Source organism: Balaenoptera borealis (assembly GCF_965194805.1).
Source record: "Balaenoptera borealis genome assembly, chromosome: 15".
Taxonomy (NCBI): domain Eukaryota; kingdom Metazoa; phylum Chordata; class Mammalia; order Artiodactyla; family Balaenopteridae; genus Balaenoptera; species Balaenoptera borealis.
Window position 1 is genome coordinate 79145962 of NC_138871.1, and position 25365 is coordinate 79171326.

Here is a 25365-nt window from a genome sequence, read left to right on the forward strand (position 1 = left end):
TTCCATTATATAATTTGTTATTGTGTTGTTTCGTGAATAAAAGTTTAAATTCTTTTGAGGTATTTTATATTTTCTCAATATAAAATTTCCCTTTTTGTCACATTGATTTTTGCCCTACCTCTGCTTAGATATTAACAATGCCATTCTTGATTTAAATTTGGTATCATTTGACAGGAATATCTTGATATTTCCATTCTTTTCAATTTCTTTGTGTCATTCCTTTAAAATATTAAAAAAATATTTTAAATATTAAAATAATATATTTTTTGATTAAAAATAAAATAAAACTGAATTTTGCATTTTGCTTTTTTTTAAAACCTCATGTGACAGCCTTCTTAGAATATGGGAATGCAATGCATTTCTACTTACTGTAATTACGTACATGTTTTCTCTTTTCTGCCATCTTCTTTTGTCTCTTCCTTTTATTATGCTTTCTTATTTGCCCATATTTAACTCACTTTGTGACTTGTCCTGGTTTGATAATTTTTCCCATGTTTTTCCCCTTCTAGTGCTTTAAAAATTTGAGAGCACTATTTTCGTGCTACCTTTAAAATTTCAACATATATGTATTTAAACATACGTTTTCCTATTAACATAGATAACTGAACAATACATATAAAACTTTCTCCCTCTTATCCATTTAAATAAGATGAGATTTTTAGGATACCTTTTCTTTGCTCTTGAGCACTTCCTTCCCCCTACACAATGATCTTGAATCATCTGCAATTTTTCAGTTTTTTAAATGCCTATTATGTTTTTATAACTCCTTTCTTAACAATTATATATGTAATGTATATAAAATACATAATTACATAATAATATACATGTATATCTTAACTGTATTTTACTTCATAAGCATATTATCAACAATTATTTGGATAGAAATATACATTTTGCTTGTTTCTCTGCTTGCTCGTGCCTTTTTCTTTCTGTGAATTTTTATTCTTCTTTTCTTTTTGTTTGTTTGTTTTGCAGAATTATGATTTCCAGAATTTTTTTTCAGAAAGGATAAATAGGTGGCATAGTGCATTACTGCTGTTTTAGCTGCCTACTATGTCTCCTACCTTCTTATGGCAATAACATGCTTTTCTTTAGAAATTTGCTCCTCTAGCGCTAGCCATTTGATGTGACCCTTGTGGCGCTGTAAGTCACTATACTCTATGTCTGTGACCACAGACATGGGTATCAGGTCGATGTGTAGCCCATCATAGTACAAGATCACCTGGAGCACAGGGATTTTTTTTAAAGAGGTGGCTCAAGTCTGATCAGTCTTTCCAGGGGATTTATATATACTGATGCAGTTTTGATTTGTTTTTACTAGTGGGATGATGTAAAATCAGACTAGTTCCAACCATGTTTTCTTCTTTTCCCACAATTTGGAGGAGGGATATATTCAGTAGGAGAGAGAATGATGCCACAGACTGAAAAACAAACAAACAGATCGAGGAGAAAAAGAGAGAGAGAGGAAGAGTTGATAATAATAGTTGAGACTCTGGGCACAGTCAGACCTGCATGACCCCCTTTCTTCCCAGTTGTTTGAGCCAATAGAGTCCCTCTTCTTTTTTTAAGATTTATTTATTATTTATTTTTGGCTGCATTGGGTCTTAGTTGTGGCATGTGGGATCATTCGTTGCGGCGCGTGGGTTTTCTCTTCAGTTGTGGCGCGCAGGCTCCAGGGCGCGTGGGCTCTGTAGTTGTGGCACGTGGGTCCCAGAGCGCATGGGCTCTGTAGTTTGTGGTGCGCAGGCTCTCTAGCTGAGGTGCCTGAGCTCAGTAGTTGGGGCGCGCAGGCTTAGTTGGCCCCCAGCATGTGGGATCTTAGTTCCCTGACCAGGGATCGAACCCGCATCCCCTGCATTGTAAGGCAGATTCTTTACCACTGGACTACCAGGGAAGTCCCCCTTTTTTTTTTTTTAAATTTTATTTATTTATTTATTTAGGCTGCACTGGGTCTTAGTTGCAAATAGAGTCCCTCTTCTGTTTAAACTTATTTGAATTAGATTTATTTCATTTGCACCTGAAATAATCCTAACCAATGCAGGTAGAAAACTTTCTGAGTTCTTGCATGTTGAAAAATGTCTTTATTTTGTCCTCATACTTGAATGATAGTTAATCTGGGCAAAGAATTTTACCTTTTCCTTTAGCCCCCTGTAGACATTTCTCCATTCCTCTCCAGTTTTATTCTCCTCCAAAGACTTATTGCTATCTTAAAGATTATTGTGTTTAGTTACTTATTATGTATGTTGTTTCTAATGTTTAGAGAGGACAAACCACATAAGCATCACCCTTTACAGATTTTTGCTTTAACAAAACATTTCTACCTGGCTATACATGAAATAGGTTCACTTATTTATTTTTCACCAGCTAAGGTGATTTAAAGTAAATATTTTCAAGCCTATATTCAGGTTTTAGTTCTGAATGCTTTATAAATATGTCACATATTTCTTGGATTTTGGGACTTCAGAATTAGATCCAGTGTTTGAGAATCTGACTGATCCTGAATATCATGGGAAGATTATTTTATAATTCTTAAATCCTATACTTATGAATATCAGTTGTGCTTCCTTTAAAAAACAACTGATATTTTGTTGATTCTTATTCAGCTTTTTATCTTCTGTGATTTCTTGGTCTTGTTCTATTATTCTCACACAGAGTGTCCTTTTCTATGTGTTAATCCACAACAAAAAGTGACACTTGATGGTTTCTGCTTTTCCAATATTAGCTAAGCATTTTATAAGCCTGAGAAGCTATAAAACACTGATATAGAAAGTTTTGATCTACCTCCTAATACTTTGGTGAAAATTTAAGAAAAGAAAGTAAAGTGAATCTTCTTTTGGTTTTATGTTGGTTTAGGGAATATTATAATGTAATAAGGAAAAATGATATTTTAAATGAAGCTAGGTCTTATTCCATTCAGCTTTTGGTAGCTTATAATTGAATTCATTTGTAAAAGATTGCTGATCCAAAATATTTCATGCAATTGATGAACTACAGTATTAGACTTTGGGCTTTGGGAACTCTGGGAAGGCTATAGTGAATGCAGGGACCAGGGCTTATGGACCTTAATTGCTTTTTTCTAATTACTGAGAAAAAGAACTTCTTTTACTAGGCAGAGTAGGTCAATGTTAATCGAATAGTCACTAGCTCTTAGTAGTCATGGGCTTTTTTTTAGCAGCAGGCTTCATGGTAGTCGTAGCCTAGACCCCTGATATTGGCACTTGAGTACACAAAAGAATTATCTAAACTTGTTGAAAATGTATAATTCTGAATCTTAACTTCAGAGATACTTACTCATTAGGTTTGGGGAAGATACCAGGAATGTGTGTGTGTGTGTGTGTGTGTGTGTGTGTGTGTATTTATGTGTGTTTTTGACAAATATCTTTTTTTTCTTTTTCTTAAATTGAAGTATAGTTGATTTACAATGTTGTGCCCATCTCTGCTGTGCAGCAAAGTGACTCAGTTATACACATAGAGACATTCTTTTTTTTTTTTTTAGGCGAACACTGAATTCCGTGCCCTTTTTTTTTTTTTTTTTTTTTTAAATTTATTTCTTTATTTTTGGCTGTGTTGGGTCTTCGTTTCTGTGCGAGGGTTTTCTCTAGTTGTGGCAAGCGGGGGCCACTCTTCATCGCGGTGCGCGGGCCTCTCACTGCCGCGGCCTCTCTTGTTGCGGAGCACAGGCTCCAGACGCGCAGGCTCAGTAGTTGTGGCTCACGGGCCCAGCCGCTCCGCGGCATGTGGGATCCTCCCAGACCAGGGCTCGAACCCGTGTCCCCTGCATTGGCAGGCAGATTCTCAACCACTGCGCCACCTGGGAAGCCCCCGAGACATTCTTTTTTAATATTTTTTTTCCATTATGGTTTATCACAGGATATTGAATATATAGTTCCCTGTGCTATACATTAGGACCTTGTTGTTTATCCATTCTAAATGTAACAGTTTACATCTACCAACTCCAAACTCCCAGTCCATCCCTCTCCCTCTCCCCCCCCCATTGGCAACCACAAGTCTGTTCTCTATGTCTTTGAGTCAGTTTATGCTTTGTAGATAGGTTCATTTGTGCCATATTTTAGATTCCACATATAAATGATATCATATGGTATTTATCTTCCTGACTTACTTCACTTAGTATGATAATCTCTAGTTGCATCCATGTTGCTGCAAATGGTGTTATTTAGTTCTTTTTTATGGCTGAGTAGTATTCCACTATATATATATATGTATATATATATATATTATATATATATATAAAATATATATATACCACATCTTCTTTATCCATTCATCTGTTGATGGGCATTTAGGTTGTTTCCATGTTTTGGCTATTGTGAACAGTGCTGCTATGAACATAAGGGTGCATGTATCTTTTTGAATTATAGTTTTGTCTGGATATATTTCCAGGAGTGGGATTGCTGGATCATATGGTAATTCTATTTTTAGTTTTCTGAGGAACCTCCATACTGTTTTCCATAGTGACTTTACCAACTTACATTCCCACCAACAGTGTAGGAGAGTTCCCTTTTCTCCACACCCTCTCCTGCATTTGTTATTTGTTGACTTTTTCATGATGGCCATTCTGACTGGTGTGAGGTGGTACCTCACTGTAGTTTTGATTTGCATTTCTCTAATAATTAGTGATGTTGAGCATCTTTTCATATGCCTACTGGCCACCTGTATGTCTGCTTTGGAGAAATGTCTATAAGGTCTTCTGCCCATTTTTCGATTGGGTTTTTTTTTTGTTGTTGTTGTTGTTGAGTTTGTATATTTTGGAGATTATCTCGCCCTTGTGGGTCACAACATTTTCAAATATTTTCTCCCATTCTGTAGGTTGTCTTTTCGTTTTATTTTTTTTTTTTATGGTTTTCTTTGCAGTGCAAATCTTATAAGTTTGATTAGGTCCCATTTGTTTATTTCTGTTTTTATTTCTATTGCCTTGGGAGACTGACCTAAGAAAACATTGGTACAATTTATGTCAGAGAGTGTTTTGCCTATGCTCTCTTCTAGGAGTTTTATGGTGTCATTTGACAAATATCTTAAGTATCAATAGTTCTGATACTGGTTTTAAAAAGACCAGTTTGAAACCTGGCTAGATGTTAGCACTAGGTGGATTTTCCCATGCACCAAAAAACCTTCCTGCCTGTCTGTAATAATAAGCTTCAAATACCAGCTGATGTTCAAGGACAATTCTGACTCCAATGGCTTCCATATTTTTTTTTTTTAAACATCTTTATTGAAGTATAATTGCCTTACAATGGTGTGTTAGCTTCTGCTTTATAACAAAGTGAATCAGTTATACATATACAATATGTTCCCATTTCTCTTCCCTCTTGCATCTCCCTCCCTCCCACCCTCCCCATCCCACCCTTCTAGGTGGTCACAAAGCACCGAGCTGATCTCCCTGTGCTATGCGGCTGCTTCCCACTAGTTATCTATTTTACATTTGGTAGTGTATATATGTCCATGACACTCTCTTACCCTGTCACATCTCACCCCACCCCCTCCCCATATCCTCAAGTCCATTCTCTAGTAGGTCTGTGTCTTTATTCCCGTCTTGCCACTAGGTTCTTCATGGCCTTTTTTTTTTTTTTTCCCTTAGATTCCGTATATATGTGTTAGCATACTGTATTTGTTTTTCTCTTTCTGACTTCACTCTGTATGACAGACTCTAACTCCATCCACCTCATTACAAATACCTCCATTTCATTTCTTTTTATGGCTGAGTAATATTCCATTGTATATATGTGCCACATCTTCTTTATCCATTCATCTGTCGATGGACATTTAGGTTGCTTCCATGTCCTGGCTATTGTAAATAGAGCTGCAATGAACATTTTGGTACATGACTCTTTTTGACCTATGGTTTTCTCAGGGTATATGCCCAGTATTGGGATTGCTGGGTCGTATGGTAGTTCTATTTGTAGTTTTTTAAGGAACCTCCATACTGTTCTCCATAGTGGCTGTATCAATTTACATTCCCACCAACAGTGCAAGAGTGTTCCCTTTCCTCCACACCCTCTCCAGCATTTATTGTTTCTAGATTTTTTGATGATGGCCATTCTGACCGGTGTGAGATGATATCTCATTGTAGTTTTGATTTGCATTTCTCTAATGATTAATGATGTTGAGCATTCTTTCATGTGTCTGTAGGCCATCTGTATATGGCTTCCATATTGTACTACTAACTTCAATTCTTATCTCTGACACCTCTAGACTTGGTGTCCGTATATGCTTTTACCAGAATTTGGATTTTGGCCTCTTCTCTAGTGACTGTGGCTTGACTTATCCAGTAATCTAAGTGTCTTCTGTTCCCTCAAGTACTTTGTACTTCACAGAACCAGCGACCTACCCTGGCCACTGGGCTGGGCTTAGTTTCCCTTAGAGAATGGTGAGTCAGACAGCAATAATGTCATTATAAATTCTGGTGAGATTATAGACGATTATTATCTACATTTTCACACTTGCACTTTCCTAATGAACATGTATTACTTCTATGAAAATTCTAACACAACAAAAAAATGAGAAAAATGTTCACATCCTGAAATATCACAAGTAATTCTAGCCAGAGGAGGACCATGTGAGAAGAACTGTAACAGTTTTGGTACAACTGGTTAGGTCATTTTTCCAATGTAGCTTCTCTCTTCTGAGCATTTCCTATCTTTCAGTGCCATATAAGATTTCTTAGGGCACATAATGGACTCATTATAGCAGTTTATTTCTCCTTGCTTAATTTCTTTTGACCTTTTATTTTTATTTGTTTATTATTTATTATTTTTGGCTATGTTGGGTCTTCGTTTCTGTGCGAGGGCTTTCTCCAGTTGCGGCGAGCGGGGTCACTCTTCATCGCGGTGCGCGGGCCTCTCACTGTCGCGGCCTCTCCTGTTGCGGAGCACAGGCTCCAGACGCGCAGGCTCAGTAGTTGTGGCTCACGGGCCTAGTTGCTCCGCGGCATGTGGGATCTTCCCGGACCGGGGCACGAACCCGTGTCCCCTGCATTGGCAGGCGGATTCCTAACCACTGCGCCACCGGGGAAGCCCTCTTTTGACCTTTAAAGTGAGTCTTTCTCTCCCTTATCAGCTCTCCTCTTGAATCCTAGGACCATGACATTGACCTTTATAGCTTATGCTACAGTTTTGTGGTGTCAGTTTGATCATGTCACTTCCCACCTCTACCCTCTCGTCGAATCCTCAGTTTAAACTGCTTCAGTGGTGTCCTATTTTTCTTAGAGACTGAAGTCTGTAACATGGTCTTAAACGTGTATTCTCATCTTTATTTACTTCTCCGGCCTTCGTTTTGCACTCCCACCATTTTCTTCCTTCTCAGCAGAGGTTGCACAGGCTCTTTCTTTTGCTTGGAACTTGGCCCCCCTCTCCTCCCTTCTTCGCTTATTTAATTCCTACTCATCTCTTCAGTTCTCACTCACATCTTGGGCAAATGTTCCCTGACTTCTGAACAAGGAAAACCTTCCTATTTCAATTCTCATGTTAGCCTGGATGCCTCCTTCCTGAAACTATAATTTTATATTTATTTGTGTGATTATTTTACTGGTGTCCACCAATCCACCTAGAAGTTTAAGATCCGTGAGAACCGTGATTATCTGCTTTTCTCAATATTGAATCCCAGCTTCTAGCACCATGCCTGCTACACAGCAGGTACTCTTCTGTATCTGTTGAGGGAATGATTATACTTTCTGAATTAAATAATTAAATTGAATTAAAGAGTATACATACCAATTATGATAAACACATTAGCATGGCTAGAGTAGCATTCAGAAAAGGGGTTGCCTTCCTGCCTCTGCCCCATAGGTCCCAGACTTGCTTGTTATGATTAGATAGACTGTACAGACCACTAGACCAGATACTTAACTATAACTAAAGAAGCTTTTAAACTCAGACCTCATAAAGGTGACCAGTTGATTTGTATAGAATGTCAACCTGGAATTAACGCTATTTACAGTTTACATATATGTAGTTAAGTATGAACATTTGTCCACCAATTCTAGGATATGAAAATTATCACATTAATTAGTTTTTTTTGAATCAAGCTAAACCGTCCTCACTGCTGCCCACCTTGGCTGGCAGGAAGTCTGATCTCAGTCAAGCTTAGACTGCTCGCTCTTCCAGAGACCCATGCCCTTGTTCTCAAGGCTGCCGTGTGTCTTATTGCGATCTCCATATTCCTAGTGTCTCTGCTAAGCAGGCAAGGCTGTCTTGCATTTGGGAAAATCAGATATTCCCTTTTTCCTCCTTAGTCTCCTTGGTCTGGCTTCCTCTTTTCAGTGCCACCAGAAGCCTCTCTCTCCCTTTACTCTAGACCCATTAGCACACTCCCTAAAAGGGACTATTGAAACACAAAACTGTTTGCTTTCTGCTGGAGGTGAGGAGATAAGGATCCCTTAGGATCTTAGCAACATAATATCGACTTCTCTTTCCTTGCCTAGGAAGGAGAAAGGAGATATTAATACCACTTACTTACTTTAGTAATAACTCATTTTGTACATATGTGCATATATAAAGACTAATAAAGGTTCTGATATCAGATTCTTTTTTTTTTTTATTACCAAGGTGATAAGAACCAATTACTATGGGTTCCTAGGAAGTAATTCTGATCTAGTCTGAACACCCCACTCATTTCCTGTATTGTCAGGAGTGTGCTGGGATGTCTGTGTCTGACATCAGTATTCTTACTACTAACTCTGTGTCCCTACCTTTGCATTTACTCAAACATAATCTTAAGAACAGATTTGTTTTTAACCATCTGATTTCTATAATGCTTTGATTCCCTTAAAACAGATGGCTGGGGCTTCCCTGGTGGCGCAGTGGTTGAGAGTCCGCCTGTCGATGCAGGGGACACGGGTTCGTGCCCCGGTCCAGGAGGATCCCACATGCCGAGGAGCGGCTGGGCCCGTGGGCCACAATTACTGAGCCTGCACGTCTGGAGCCTGTGCTCCGCGACGGGAGAGGCCGCGGCAGTGAGAGGCCCACGCACTGCGATGAAGGGTGGCCCCCGCTTGCCGCAACTGGAGAAAGCCCTCGCACAGAAACGAAGACCCAACACAGCCATAAATAAATAAATAAATTTATTTTAAAAAAAAACAGATGGCTGGGTTAATCTGTGACAGTTAAAGGGACACTTCTGTGCTTCAAATGAAGTGTGGAGTCGGTCCTTTCTGCATTCAAATTGCAATTATGTTGCTTATTGCAATTTTGACTTTCTGCTAGTGGTTCTTAAATGGGGGTGATTTTTGCCTGTCAGGGGACATCCAGCAGAGGGTTTGATTCTCATGACCCTAGGGGTGCTACTGGCATCTAGGGGGTAAAGACCGAAGATGCTGTGAAACATCCTACGGTGCTCAGGACAGCCTCCCTGCATTCCCATTAAAAAAAATCTGACCCAGTAGGTCTGTGTCTTTATTCCCGTCTTGCCCCTAGGTTCTTCATGACCATTTTTTAATTTTATTTTTTTATTATTTTATTATTTTTTAGATTCCATATATATGTGTTAGCATACAGTATTTGTTTTTCTCTTTCTGACTTACTTCACTCTGTATGACAGGAATAAAGACACAGACCTACTAGAGCATGAACTTGAGGATATGGGGAGGGGGAAGGGTAAGCTGGGACAAAGTGAGAGAGTGGCATGGGCATATACACACTACCAAATGTAAAACTGATAGCTAGTGGGAAGCAGCCGCACAGCGCAAGGAGATCAGCTCGGTGGTTTGTGACCACCTATAGGGGTGGGATAGGGAGGTTGGGAGGGAGGGAGATGCAAGAGGAAAGAGATATGGGGACATATGTATATGTATAACTGATTCGCTTTGTTATGAAGCAGAAACTAACACACCATTGTAAAGCAATTATACTCCAATAAAGATGTTTACAAAAAAAAAAAAAAAAATCTGACCCAGAGTGTCTGTCAAAAGTATTGAATGTTGAGGAAACTTGTCTTATGAAAATTACTTAACCTTTCTAGAGACTTAGTTTCCTCATCTATGAAATAGAGATAACAATATCTACTTACAGGTCTGTTGTGCAGCAAAAATTAGATAATACTGTAAACAGTGAAACTAAATAGATGGTAGTTATAAATATTAATGTTAAATAATATAAGAGCTGAAGGTTTCTGAGAGCACGTTGACCACTGTTTCAAATGCACCTGGCTTTCCTTACGCTGGTTATTCCTCAGGTGACCACTTCTGTGCAGGATTTCAGCTGCTTCCCTTCAGTGTAACCTGAGAGCACTTTGTTTCAGGCTTCTCTTCACCCCTCTCATGTCCTGAGCAGGGCTTCTCTGACAGCTCTGAGTGGACAGGTGGGGCCCTGTTCTACACTCATGCAAGTGCAAACCTGAAACGTGGGGCCTTTAGCACTCTTAGGGCCACCCTTGATTGCTGAGGTACTGAGTTGGTGAATAATGCTTCCTTCCCCTTTTCGTCCCCTTGGTGGACTGCTCTGAGGCTGCTCATTTCATGAAGCTCCCAGATGGTTCTGAGCACCAGTCACCCAAAACAGTGGCCAACTTGACACCATACAGATCCTTCTATTGGCTTCTCCTCCTCCTCTGTTTCCCTCCTCTTGCTCTCTGAGATCATTTCCCAAATAAACTGCTTGCATGTAGGCTTTTTTTTTTTTTTTTTTTTTGGCCCAGGTTCTGTACTAGGCACTGGTCATATACAGCTGAAAACAAGACAGACATGATCACTATCGTCATTGGATTTATATTAAAATCCAAGAGGATTTGGTTTGGTGGGGGGGAGATGAACTCAATTTTAAATATTTTGAGTTTGAGCCTGCATGTAGGCTTTTTTTCTAGACTCTGTTTTCAGGAAGTCCTATTGGTGACACTGCTCATCCAAGAGATAGGGAAATGGAGACCCACAAGGGTGAGGTAACTTGTCAAAGGTCGTACAGTTAGTGCTAAAGTCAACATTAGAAACAATACACCCTTATACTTTTATAGCGTTCTTGCCACCGCACCATAATTTCTCTCCACATAATAGTTTGGCTCAGCTTATCAATGCTATTTATGTGCTAACTGTTTTGGTTATTATTAGGGATCGTTAAAATATGACAGGGAGGCATATGCTAATAAAATGCGTGGGTTTCTAGAATGCCAGCAAACACTGTTTGTGCCATGGTTTAAAAATTATTTAAAGATTTTTAGGTGTTCAACCATCTGGAATGTCTACAAAAATATAAAAATATATCACAAGTTTACATGATACTTAAATATACATATAATTGTACTTCTATAAGGTTTGAATAACAAGAGGTATTGTTAAAAACATTCACCAAATATCTATGTTATTTGATATTTCACAAAAGCTGTGGGTCATTTTAAGACATGAAGAAGGCATTGACTCTGGCAAAAATGAAATCACACTGAAGAGTGCTCAAAATTGTTGATCAAATGTGTTGTAAAAAAAGGATTTAGAGGTAGTTCTTAAAGCATCTATAACAAATCTGACAAGTTAAGAGAAGGCAAAAATATATTGTTACTTTATGTGGTATTTACCTTGGCCTGTCTGCAGCATTACATTTTCCAGGAGTTGGAAAGAGCATGGTGTTCTTCTGCATAGACGGATCTTCTGTCGCAATCTAACTCACAGTTGCTCTTCACGAACTGTAAACTCATGCCAAGTGAGAGTTGATGCATTAATCCATGTTAATATTTGTGAAAATGCATGTGAACACATTGAGTGAGTCATCCTAGAGTCTGGATTACTGTGCTGAAGAACAAAAATATCAGCAGAGTTTCTCCATTTGTGAGCTCAGAAAAGCATTAAGCCTCAGCTTAACTACCTCAGGAAGCACTGGATTTATACCAGTCATGCTGGATCAGGGCTTATTTTCTGTCAAAGTGGTGGTTCTGTTCTAAAGGGAGAAGAGAAATAGAGATGGTTTTGGAGACAGACAACAGGATAACCAGTTCTGAGGCATAGGTACTGGACTGCCATATGTTAGAAAACATTCATGTTTTCCACCCAAATAGCCCAAGCAGGAGCAATTAATTGTATGTTTTTGTTGGTTTTGTTTTGTTTTTCACAGACTTGGAAAGTTAAGAGATGCTAGGTTGAAAACTTGCCTCAGAATGGAGATTTTCTTGCTGGTGCTGGCCCATCCATGATCTCCAGGCTATTTACCTTGTCCTAAAGGCCCACTTAATATGTGACAAGAGCTTGTGTGTCATCCTAAGTAACCTGGACTCTGTCTTAAGAAAACTGGCTAGACAATGGCAGTTTTTAAGCAGCAGAATGACTTCAGATATTTATATTACCAGTGATCAAGGGTTGGGGGAAACTGGTGCTGGAAAGACAATTTTGATGCTATTGTTGTAATATAACTAAGAGATGATGAAAGATTCCACTTAGAAAGTGTAGGTGGGGCAGTGAGCACTCATTCAATTTGGGAGTAAGAAGAAATTACTTATTTCACTTGTTGACTGTATACTTTTACAATACATATTTTGTGCATTCTTTCCATCACTGTTGGCTTTTTCTCAGATAGCTTTTGTGCTTTTAACATTTATTGGCATTCATTCATTCATTCACTTAGCTATTTATGGACATCAAACATAGGCTAGATTCTATACACAGCAAGAGGAAAGAAAAAATAAAGGTTACATGAAAACTGACCTGAGTATAGTGACAGATCCAGAGCTTGATTCCCGCTTAAAGGCAGTTGTAATCTACTGGAGGGGGCCTAAACTTTCTTTTAAAAATGGTTATATTTATTGCTTCATAGAGAAAAATGAGCACTAAAGAGCCAAGAGACGTGAATTCTATTTTTGCCACTAAATTCTGAATCACCTTAGATAAATCACTTCTCTAGTTGTCAGTCTACTAATTTGTAAAATAAAGAGCTTGCAACTTTAAAATGCTAGGAGCTGCTCAACATCATTAATTATTAGAGAAATAAATGTAAATCCAAACCACAAAGATATCACTTCACACCCAGCAGAATGGCTATAATAAATAAGATAAGCAATAACAAATGTTATTGAAGATGTGGAAAATGTGAATCCTCATACATTGCTGATGCAGTCACTTGGAAAATAGTTTGGCAGCTTTTAGAAAAGTTAAACATAAAACTACCATGTGATCCAGCAATCCTACTCTAGGTTTTACCCAAGAGAAACTAAAACATATGTCCATACAAAGACTTGTGAGTGAACGTTTACAGCAGCATTATTCTTATAGCCCCAAACTGGAAACAGTCTTAATGTCCATCAAGTGAGTGGGTAGACAAAACGTGGTAGATCCATATGATGGAATACTATTCAGCGATAAAAAGGAATGAACTACTGACATATGCTACTTCATGAATGGACCTCAAAAACATTATTCAAAGTATCCATACAATATCCAGACATACTGTATGATTCCATTTATATAACATGTCCAGAAAAGGCAAATTTACAGAGACAGAAGGTAGATTGGCGGTTACTTGGGCCTGTGGTTAGGATGTGTTTAAATGGGCACGAGGGATCTTATTGGGGAATGAAATGTTCCAAAACTGACTTATGATCATGGTTGCACCATTCAGCAAAGTTATTAAGAATCATTGAATTGTAAACTCAAAATGGATGAATTCTATAATTTGTGAAATATATCTCAGTAAAGCTGTGTGAAATATGCTAAAAACCATGGAAATGGCCTCTGATTCCAGTATCCTTTGAGAGACATGCAGACAAGAGACATACTATGGTCAGAGTCAGCACATTTTCTGAATGTGATTTCTATATTCTTGCATAGAACCATTACTGGAATTTTTACAATACTCTTCCTTCAGTGCTTCTCCTAATGTGATTTGATTTGTTTTGTCTCAGACTTTAATATTTCACATCCATCAAGCATTTGCCCGGGGGGAACCATATCTTCTTTTGTTTCCTCAGAAGGATAAAGGTGGTCTGGGGTATAAGAGTTGGCCTAGAGTACATTATGGGGATGACTCTACCTTGAGCAAGAGCTTCACACTATTTAACAAAAGCTGACTGATTAATAGCTAAGGAAATGCAAACATAAAGAGCTAGCACCTTCAGAGACACCCAGGGATTTGTGCAAATTGTCTTTAGATGTTATTCTCTATAAACTGATTAATAAGTTTCATAGATATGTTTTCATTTTAGTTCTGCTTCCTAGCCACTTTTTCTTTTAAAATTTTTTTAAAAAATTAATTTCTCTTCATTCACTAACTGAATTACATGTTAACCCTTCTTTTTAAGTATTCTTATTCTTTTCCATTTTATCTATTCTCTTTTTTTTTAACATCTTTATTGGAGTATAATTGCTTTACAATGGTGTGTTAGTTTCTGCTTTATAGCAAAGTGAATCAGTTATACATATACATATGTTCCCATATCTCTTCCCTCTTGTGTCTCCCTCCCTCCCACCCTCCCTATCCCACCCCTCTAGGTGGTCACAAACCACCGAGATGATCTCCCTGCGCTGTGCAGCTGCGTCCCACTAGCTATCTCTTTTACATTTGGTAGTGTATATATGTCCATGCCACTCTCTCACTTTGTTCCAGCTTACCCTTCCCCCTCACCATATCCTCAAGTCCATACTCTAGTAGGTCTGTGTCTTTATTCCCGTCTTACCCCTAGGTTCTTCATGACCTTTTTTTTTTTTTTCTTAGTTCCATATATATGTGTTAGCATACTGTATTTGTTTTTCTCTTTCTGACTTACTTCACTCTGTATGACAGACTCTAACTCCATCCACCTCACTACAAATAACTCCATTTCGTTTCTTTTTATGGCTGAGTAATATTCCATTGTATATATGTGCCACATATTCTTTATCCATTCATCCAATGATGGACACTTAGGTTGCTTCCATGTCCTGGCTAATGTAAATAGACCTGTAATGAACATCTTGGTATATGACTCTTTTTGAATTATGGTTTTCTCAGGGTATATGCCCAGCAGTGGGATTGCTGGGTCATATGGTAGTTCTATTTTTAGTTTTTTAAGGAACCTCCATACTGTTCTCCATAGTGGCTGTATCAATTTATGTTCCCACCAACAGTGCAAGAGTGTTCCCTTTTCTCCACACCCTCTCCAGCATTTATTGTTTCTAGATTTTTTGACGATGGCCATTCTGACCGGTGTGAGATGATATCTCATTGTAGTTTTGATTTGCATTTCTCTAATGATTAATGATGTTGGGCTTTCTTTCATGTGTTTGTTGGCAATCTGTATATCTTCTTTGGAGAAATGTCTATTTAGGTCTTCTGCCCATTTTTGGATTGGTTTGTTTGTTTTTTTGATATTGAGCTGCATGAGCTGCTTGTAAATTTTGGAGATTAATCCTTTGTCAGTTGCTTCATTTGCAAATATTTTCTCCCATTCTGAGGGTTGTCTTTTGGTCTTGTTTATGGTTTCCCTTTGCTGTGCAAAAACTTTTCAGTTTCATTAGGTCCCATTTGTTTATTTTTGTTTTTATTTCCATTTCTCTTGGAGGTGTGTCAAAAAGGATCTTGCTGTGATTTATGTCATAGAGTGTTCTGCCTATGTTTTCCTCTAAGAGTTTGATAGCGTCTGGCCTTACATTTAGGTCTTTAAGCCATTTTGAGTTTATTTTTGGTTATGGTGTTAGGGAGTGTTCTAATTTCATTCTTTTACATGTAGCTGTCCAGTTTTCCCAGCACCACTTATTGAAGAGGCTGTTTTTTCTCCACTGTATATTCTTGCCTCCTTTATCAAAGATAAGGTGACCATATGTGCATGGGTTTATCTCTGGGCTTTCTATCCTGTTCTGTTGATCTATATTTCTCTTTTTGTGCCAGTACTGTACTGTCTTGATTACTGTAGCTTTGTAGTATAGTCGGAAGTCAGGGAGCCTGATTCCTCCAGCTCTATTTTTCGTTCTCAAGATTGCTTTGGCTATTCGGGGTCTTTTGTGTTTCCATACAAATTGTGAAATTTTTTGCTCTAGTTCTGTGAAAAATGCCAGTGGTGGTTTGATAGGGATTGCATTAAATCTGTAGATTGCTTTGGGTAGTGGAGTCATTTTCACAGTGTTGATTCTTCCACTCCAAGAACATGGTATATCTCTCCATCTATTTGTATCATCTTTAATTTCTTTCATCAATGTCTTATAATTTTCTGCATACAGTTCTTTTGTCTCCTTAGGTAGGTTTATTCCTAGATATTTTATTCTTTTCGTTGCAATGGTAAATGGGAGTGTTTCCTTAATTTCACTTTCAGATTTTTCATCATTCGTATATAGGAATGCAAGAGATTTCTGTGCATTAATTTTGTATCCTGCTACTTTACCAAATTCATTGATTAGCTCTAGTAGTTTTCTGGTAGCATCTTTAGGATTCTCTATCTATAGTATCATGTCATCTGCAAACAGTGACAGCTTTACTTCTTCTTTTCCGATTTGGATTCCTTTTATTTCTTTTTCTTCTCTGATTGCTGTGGCTAAAACTTCCAAAACTATGTTGAATAATAGTGGTGAGAGTGGGCAACCTTGTCTTGTTCCTGATCTTAGTGGAAATGGTTTCAGTTTTTCATCACTGAGGACGATGTTGTCTGTGGGTTTGTCATATATGGCCTTTATTATGTTGAGGAAAGTTCCCTCTATGCCTACTTTCTGCAGGGTTTTTATCATAAATGGGTGTTGAATCTTGTCAGAAGCTTTCTCTGCATCTATTGAGATGATCATATGGTTTTTCTCCTTCAATTTGTTAATATGGTGTATCACATTGATTGATTTGTGTATATTGAAGAATCCTTGCATTCCTGGAATAAACCCCACTTGATCAAGGTGTATGATCCTTTTAATGTGCTGTTGGATTCTGTTTGCTAGTATTTTGCTGAGGATGTTTGCATCTATGTTCATCAGTGATATTGGTCTGTAGTTTTCTTTCTTTGTGACATCTTTGTCTGGTTTTGGTATCAGGGTGATGGTGGCCTCGTAGAATGAGTTTGGGAGTATTCCTCCCTCTGCTATATTTTGGACGAGTTTGAGAAGGATAGGTGTTAGCTCTTCTCTAAATGTTTGATAGAATTCGCCTGTGAAGCCATCTGGTCCTGGGCTTTTGTTTGTTGGAAGATTTTTAATCACAGTTTCAATTTCAGTGCTTGTGATTGGTTTGTTCATATATTCTATTTCCTCATGGTTCAGTCTCAGCAGGTTGTGCATTTCTAAGAATCTGTCCATTTCTTCCAGGTTGTCCATTTTATTGGCATAGAGTTGCTTGTAGTAATTTCTCATGATCATTTGTATTTCTGCAGTGTCAGTTGTTACTTCTCCTTTTTCATTTCTAATTCTATTGATTTGAGTCTTCTCCCTTTTTTTCTTGATGAGTCTGACTAATTTTTTATCAATTTTGTTTATCTTCTCAAAGAACCAGCTTTTAGTTTTATTGATCTTTGCTATCGTTTCCTTCATTTCTTTTTCATTTATTTCTGATCTGATCTTTATGATTTCTTTCCTTTTGCTAACTTTGGGTTTTTTTTTTCTTCTTTCTCTAATTGCAAGGTTAGGTTGTTTATTTGAGATGTTTCCTCTTTCTTAAGGTAGGATTGTATTGCTATAAACTTCCCTCTTAGAACTGCTTTTGCTGCATCCCATAGGTTTTGGGTCATCGTGTCTCCATTGTCATTTGTTTCTAGGTATTTTTTGACTTCCTCCTTGATTTCTTCAGTGATCACTTGGTTATTAAGTAGTGTATTGTTTAGCCTCCATGTGTTTGTATTTTTTACAGATCTTTTCCTGTAATTGTTATCTAGTCTCATAGCGTTCTGGATGGAAAAGATACTTGATACAATTTCAATTTTCTTAAATTTGCCAAGACTTGAATTGTGACCCAAGATATGATCTATCCTGGAGTATGTTCCATGAGCACTTGAGAAGAATGTGTATTCTGTTGTTTTTGGATGGAATGTCCTATAAATATCAATTAAGTCCATCTTGTTTAATGTATCATTTAAAGCTTGTGTTTCCTTATTTATTTTCATTTTGGATGATCTGTCCATTGCTGAAAGTGGGGTGTTAAAGTCCCCTACTATGCATGTGTTACTGTCGATTTCCCCTTTTATGGCTGTTAGTATTTGCCTTATGTATTGAGGTGGTCTTATGTTGGGTGCATAAATATTTACAATTGTTATATCTTCTTCTTGGATTGATCCCTTGATCTCTATGTAGTGTCCTTCTTTGTCTCTTGTAATAGTCTTTATTTTAAAGTCTATTTTGTCTGATATGAGAATTGCTACTCCAGCTTTCTTTTGATTTCCATTTGCATGGAATATCTTTTTCCATCCCTTCACTTTCAGTCTGTATGTATCCCTAGGTCTGAATTGGGTCTCTTGTAGACAGCATATATATGGGTCTTGTTTTTGTATCCATTCAGCGAGTCTGTGTCTTTTGGTGGGAGCACTTAATCCATTTACATTTAAGGTAATTATCAATATGTATGTTCCTATTCCCATTTTCTTAATTGTTTTGGGTTTGTTATTGTAGGTCTTTTCCTTCTCTTGTGTTTCCTGCCTAGAGAAGTTCCTTTAGCATTTGTTGTAAAGCTGGTTTGGTGGTGCTGAATTCTCTCAGCTTTTGCTTGTCTGTGAAGGTTGTAATTTCTCCATCAAATCTGAATGAGATCCTTGCTGGGTAGAGTAATCTTGGTTGTAGGTTTTTCTCCTTCATCACTTTAAATATGTCCTGCCACTCCCTTCTGGCTTGCCGAGTTTCTGCTGAAAGATCAGCTGTTAACCTTATGGGGATTCTCTTGTGTGTTATTTGTTGTTTTTCTCTTGCTGCTTTTAATATGGTTTCTTTAATATATTTAATTTTTGACAGCTTGATTAATATGTGTCTTGGCATGTTTCTACTTGGATTTATCCTGTATGCGACTCTCTGTGCTTCCTGGACTTGATTAACTATTTCCTTTTCCATATTAGGGAAGTTTTCAACTATAATCTCTTCAAATATTTTCTCAGTCCCTTTCTTCTTCTCTTCTTCTTCTGGGACCCCTATAATTCGAATGTTGGTGCATTTAATGTTGTCCCAGAGGTCTCTGAGACTGTCCTCAGTTCTTTTCATTCTGTTTTCTTTATTCTGCTTTGCAGTAGTTATTTCCACTATTTTATCTTCCAGGTCACTTATCCGTTCTTTTTCCTCAGTATTCTGCTATTGATCCCTTCTAGAGAATTTTAAATTTCATTTATTGTGTTGTTCATCATTGTTTGTTTGCTCTTTAGTTCTTCTAGGTCCTTGTTAAACGTTTCTTGTATTTCGTCTATTTTATTTCCAAGATTTTGGATCATCTTTACTATCATTATTCTGAATTGTTTTTCAGGTAGACTGCCTATTTCCTCTTCATTTATTAGGTCTGGTGGGTTTTTACCTTGCTCCTTCATCTGCTATGTGTTTTTCTGTCTTCTCATTTTGCTTAACTTACTGTGTTTGGGGTCTCCTTTTCACAGGCTGCAGGTTCACAGTTCCCGTTGTTTTTGGTGTCTGTCCCAAGTGGCTAAGGTTGGTTCAGTGGGTTGTGTAGGCTTCCTGGTGGAGGGAAGTGCCTGTGTTCTGGTGGATGAGGCTGGATCTTGTCTTTCTGGTGGGCACGTCCATGTCCGGTGGTGTGTTTTGGGGTGTCTGTGGGCTTATTATGATTTTAGGCAGCCTCTCTGCTAATGGATGGGGCTGTGTTCCTGTCTTGCTAGTTGTTTGGCATAGGGTGTCCAGCACTGTAGCTTGCTGGTTGTTGAGTGAAGCTGGGTCTTGGTGTTGAGATGGAGATCTCTGGGAGATTTTCACCATTTGATATTACATGGAGCTGGGAGGTCTCTGGTGGACCAGTGTCCTGAAGTCGGCTCTCCCACCTCAGAGGCACAGCCCTGATGCCTGGCTGTAGCACCAAGAGCCTTTCATCCACACAGCTCAGAATAAAAGGGAGAAAAAATAGAAAGAAAGAAAGAAAGAAAGAAAGAAAGAAAGAAAGAAAGAAAGAAAGAAAAGAAAGAAAGAAATAAAGAAAGGGGATAAAATAAAATAAAATAAAGTTATTAAAATAAAAATAATTATTACGAAAAAAATTTTAAAAAGTAAAAAAAAAACAACAAAAAAACGGATGGACAGACCCCTAGGACAAATGGTGAAAGCAAACCTATACAGACAAAATCACACACAGAAGCATATACATATGCACTCACAAAAAGAGAAAAAGGGGGAAAAGTAATATATCTTTGCTACCAAAGTCCACCTCCTCAATTTGGTATGATTTGTTGTCTATTCAGGTATTCCACAGGTGCAGGGTACATCAAGTTGACTGTGGAGATTTAATCTGCTGCTCCTGAGGCCGCTGGGAGAGATTTTTCTTTCTCTTCTTTGTTCGCACAGCTCCTGGGGTTCAGCTTTGGATTTGGACCCGCCTCTGCGTGTAGGTCGCCTGAGGGCGTCTGTTCCCCGCCCAGACAGAACGGGGTTAAAGGAGCAGCTGCTGCGGGGGCTCTGGCTCACTCAGGCCACGGGGAGGGAGGGGTACGGAGGAGGCGGGGCGAGCCTGCGGTGTCAGAGGCCGGCGTGACTTTGCAGCAGCCCGAGGCGCGCCGTGCGTTCTCCCGGGGAAGCTGTCCCCGGATCACGGGACCCTGGCAGTGGCGGGCTGCACCGGCTCCTGGGAGGGGCGGTGTGGAGAGTGACCTGTGCTCGCACACAGGCTTCTTGGTGGCGGCAGCAGCAGCCTTAGCGTCCCACGCCCGGCTCTGGGGTCCGCGCTGATAGACGCGGCTCGCGCCTGTCTGTGGGGCTCCTTTAAGAGGCGGTCTTAATCCCCTCTCCTCGCGCACCAGGAAACAAAGAGGGAAGAAAAAGTCTCTTGCCTCTTGGGCAGCTGCAGACTTTTCCCGGTCTCCCTCCCTGCTAGCTGTGGCGCACTAACCCCTTCAGGCTGTGTTCACGCCGCCAACACCAGCCCTCTCCCTGCGATCCGACCGAAGCCCGAGCCTCAGCTCCCAGCCCCGCCCGCCCCGGCGGGGGAGCAGACAAGCCTCTCGGGCTGGTGAGTGCTGCTCGGCGCCGAGCCTCTGTGCGGGAATCTCTCCGCTTTGCCCTCCGCACCCCTGTGGCTGCGCTCTCCTCCGTGGCTCCGAAGCTTCCCCCCTCCGCCACCTGCAGTCTCCGCCCGCGAAGGGGCTCCTAGTGTGTGGAAACCTTTCCTCCTTCACAGCTCCCTCCCAGAGGTGTAAGTACTGTCCCTATTCTTTTGTCTCTGTTATTTCTTTTTTCTTTTGCCCTACCCAGGTAAGTGGGGAGTTTCTTGCCTTTTGGGAGGTCTGAGGTCTTCTGCCAGCGTTCAGTAGGTGTTCTACAGGAGCAGTTCCACCTGTAGATGTATTTCTGATGTATCTGTGGGGAGGAAAGTAATCTCTGCATCTTACTCTTCCGCCATCTTGAAGCTGCCTATCTCTATTCTCTTTTGATTTTTTTTCCTTTTTGGAACTTTCGATTCCTTATTTTTGAGAGTAGTATTTGACTATGAAAATCCTTGCAAAATGTAAACTCTACTAGGGAAAAATATTATGAAGGGAAATAGAATCTCAGGAAATCAATTTGCTTTTTTTTCTCAAGTGTTTATTGATGTAAGACTCAAATAAAATCAAAACACTGCAAAGATTTTAGCAAATCACTTCTTGAATGCTTTTCCTATGAAGGTATTTGCTCACTTAGGTGAAACAATTAAACCTTTTTACAGTGTGAAATCCCATTTAGCAATTCCTCATATCCTAGAACTCTAGGACTGTTAAAGAGGTAATTATCTTGGACTCACCAAAAACATTTTGCATTAGTTTGTCTAGGCAAGTCTAGTGTCATAATTAAAAGAATAACAAACTGGACTTTAAGGGAAACAAACCTACCCTACAAACAGCAGAGGCTTATTAAGGCATACCTGATCAAAGTCTGAATTTTACTTAACAGCACAAGAAAAGTAGAGCCTTGATGATAATAGCAAATACTTATTAAGTGTGTACTATGTGCCAGAACATCAGGGAATAACTCATTTAATTTTCTGAATATTATAGATGAGGAAACTGAAACAAAGATATGTAAAGCAATTTGCCCAAGCTCACAGGCTAGAAAGGGGCAAAGCTGGGTTTTGAACCCAGGTAGGCTGGCTCCAGTCTATCTGCTTAACTGTAACACTATACTGCCTTGCTAAGTAGATGAGATTCTGCACATGGTGCACAACAAGTGTTCAGTAGATACTTAAAGAATAAAAAAACACCATACCAAATAATATGGAAGTATACTAGTGCTACTGGAGGTAGACTACTGGAAGTATACTATTACAAACTGGGGATAGAAAGACAGAGAAAAATGCCTTCAAGAATCTGATGGAAAATAATTTATTACTTAGAATCCTATAACAAGCCAAACTTTTAATCAAATAAAAACAATTTTGATAAGAAATACTCAGAAAATTTACCTTCCATGCATTTTTATTAGAAAGCTACTGGAGTGTAGATGCTAAATTTTAAAAAGCAGTATTATGGGATAGAGGAAATCATGGATCTATCATGGAATTTTCCAGAAGTGATCAGGATGAAGAGAAAAGGAAGACCCAAGAGAACAGCTCTGTCACAGGCCTGGAGAGCAACCAGTCCAGAGCAGAGTAGGAGTGCTCTGGAGAGAGATTATCAGGAAAAAAGGACTTGATATGTTTTGAAATCCTTGAACATTTGAAAATTATAAGTAAGTATATGGCATATCTAATGGGACATTTGGGTATAATAAAGGAAAATAATCAGAAAATTAAGCAAGAGAATAACTGGCAGTTATTATAATAAATCCATGTGGAAATGGAGCCATGTACAAATGGCTTATATGATTTTTTGTATCTGTGCGAATCATTATGCCATAAAAAGATAAATAAAAGTGATTGGAAAAAACAAATACAATGCTCTAGCAGTTGCAAGGAAGAAGAGAGCACTTCCAGCTATGGTGGTTGAAAAAGTCTCCTGAAGGGGTGGCCTTTGAGCTGTGATGAGCTTTGTAAAATGAATAGGATTCCTATAAGGTGAGATGTGAGACAGGCTTTTGGGTAGGGAGAAAGGAGTAAATAAAACCTCAGATTGGGAAAACCTGTAGTGTGTTTAGAAAATGGTAGTAGTCCAAATATGGTTACTTCCAATTGCCTTTGATGGAGTGGTGGAGGCAAAAGCTGGAAAGATAGATTAGGAGCGTGAGGAACATAAGTGACAACTTGTGATAAGTACTATATGTTCCTGACTCACAACAGCCATCTTGTAAATACTTTTTGAATAAATACATTCCCTATTAGGTGGTATACAATTGACTTAGTACCTAGATTGATCTGAATTTTCCCCTTGAGCAAGGAACGTTGTCATATATTTCAGCCCACCACTGATGCATAAGCAAGCACCTGCAGAAAAGAGAAAGGACGAAATTTAAAATCCATCAGCAGCTCTTTATGCAAAGGACAATTAAAACTGGGAAGCCTTCAAAATGGTACATGTTAACTCTTTCGCAAATTTTTTCATAAAATTTGAAATGTTTATATGTTACATCACAAGTCAGGAAGTGAGATAACTTGGACATGGAGAAGAAAATCAGTGAATATTGAAATTAGCAACATCTGCTTAAATAGGAGAGAGAAAGGTTTTGGTTAAAAGTTGGATGGAATAAATTGGAAGTGAAGAATTAAGAGTGAAATGGGAATTAGTGAGTGACTCGTTGGACAAGAAAGTGCATATCAACTGTTTGGAAAAAGAAAATAGTTTTGAGTTGGATTTTGGATTTTGGATCTTGGTCATCAGGATTTGGGCAAGACACTTAACCTTACTGAACTTCAGTTACACTCAGGTCATAAGGCGGTTGGTTATAATGAGACATTGGATATAAAATATCTATCACTGTGTGCCTGTTATGTTGTAGTTCTCAATAAATGATAGTAACCTTCCACCATTCCTCCACTTTCCCTGCCCCCCCATAACAGAATAATTGCTTAGCTTCCACACTAAAGTTCAGTTAGTAAAATGCTGAAAATTTCTATTCACAAAGTCAGACAGAATTTACTTGCTAGATATCTACCCTGGTGCTGGATGTCTTTTCATATTTGATCTGACTAGACACCAAATTCCATCTGGAGTTTATAAAACATCTCTCACTTATAATTTTCAAACAGATTTTTCTGCATGTGTCTGCTGGATGGTTTCAAAGCTCTAAAGAGGAATAAAATGGTGTGAAAGAATTCCAGGGTAGTATGTAGATTTCCCCATTATAACAAATAGTTTTTTTTTTTCCAACATCTTTATTGGAGTATAATTGCTTTACAATGTTGTGTTAGTTTTTGCTGTATAACAAAGTGAATCAGCTATATGTATACATATATCCCCATATCCCCTCCCTCTTACGCCTCCCTCCCACGCTCCCTATCCCACCCCTCTAGGTGATCACAAAGCACTGAGCTGATCTCCCTGTGCCATGCAGCTGTTTCCCACTAGCTATCTATTTTACGTTTGGTAGTGTATATATGTCCATGCCACTCTCTCACTTCGTCCCAGCTTACCCTTCCCCCTCCCCGTGTCCTCAAGTCCATTCTCTACGTCTGCATCTTTATTCCTGTCCTGCCCCTAGGTTCTTCAGAACCATTTTTTTTTTTTTTTAGATTCCATATATATGTGTTAGCACACGATATTTGTTTTTCTCTTTCTGACTTACTTCACTCTGTATGACAGACTCTAGGTCCATCCACTTCACTACAAATAACTCAATTTCATTTCTTTTTATGGCTGAATAGTATTCCATTGTATATATGTGCCACGTCTTCTTTATCCATTCCTCTGTCGATGGACACTTAGGTTGCTTCCATGTCCTGGCTATTGTAAATAGAGCTGCAGTGAACATTGTGGTACATGACTCTTTTAGAATTATGGTTTTCCCAGGACGTATGCCCAGCAGTGGGATTGCTGGGCCATATGATAGTTCTATTTTTAGTTTTTTAAGGAACCTCCATACTGTTCTCTATAGTGGCTGTATCAATTTATGTTCCCACCAACACTGCATAGAGTTCCCTCTATGCCTACATTCCCTTTTCTCCACACGCTCTCCAGCATTTATTGTTTGTAGATTTTTTGATGACGGCCATTGTGACTGGTGTGAGGTGATACCTCATTGTAGTTTTGATTTGCATTTCTCTAATGATTAGTGATGTTGAGAATCCTTTCATGTGTTTGTTGGCAATCTGTATATCTTCTTTGGAGAAATGTCTATTTAGGTCTTCTGCCCATTTTTGGATTGGTTTGTTTGTTTTTTTGATATTGAGCTGCATGAGCTGCTTGTAAATTTTGGAGATTAATCCTTTGTCAGTTGCTTCATTTGCAAATATTTTCTCC

The 25365-nt window shown here is 38.7% G+C and overlaps 1 protein-coding gene across 1 annotated transcript in view; it reads left to right on the forward strand.

Annotated features, from left to right (window-relative positions):
- Window positions 1-14513, forward strand: part of RAD51AP2 (RAD51 associated protein 2) — a 66237-nt gene extending 51724 nt beyond the window's left edge. The window contains exons 4-5 of the mRNA XM_082356470.1: window positions 8790-10617; window positions 10800-14513. The gene's annotated coding sequence lies outside the window, so the exon portion shown is untranslated. The remainder of the gene's footprint in view (window positions 1-8789; window positions 10618-10799) is intronic.
- The last annotated feature ends 10852 nt before the right edge of the window (window positions 14514-25365 follow it).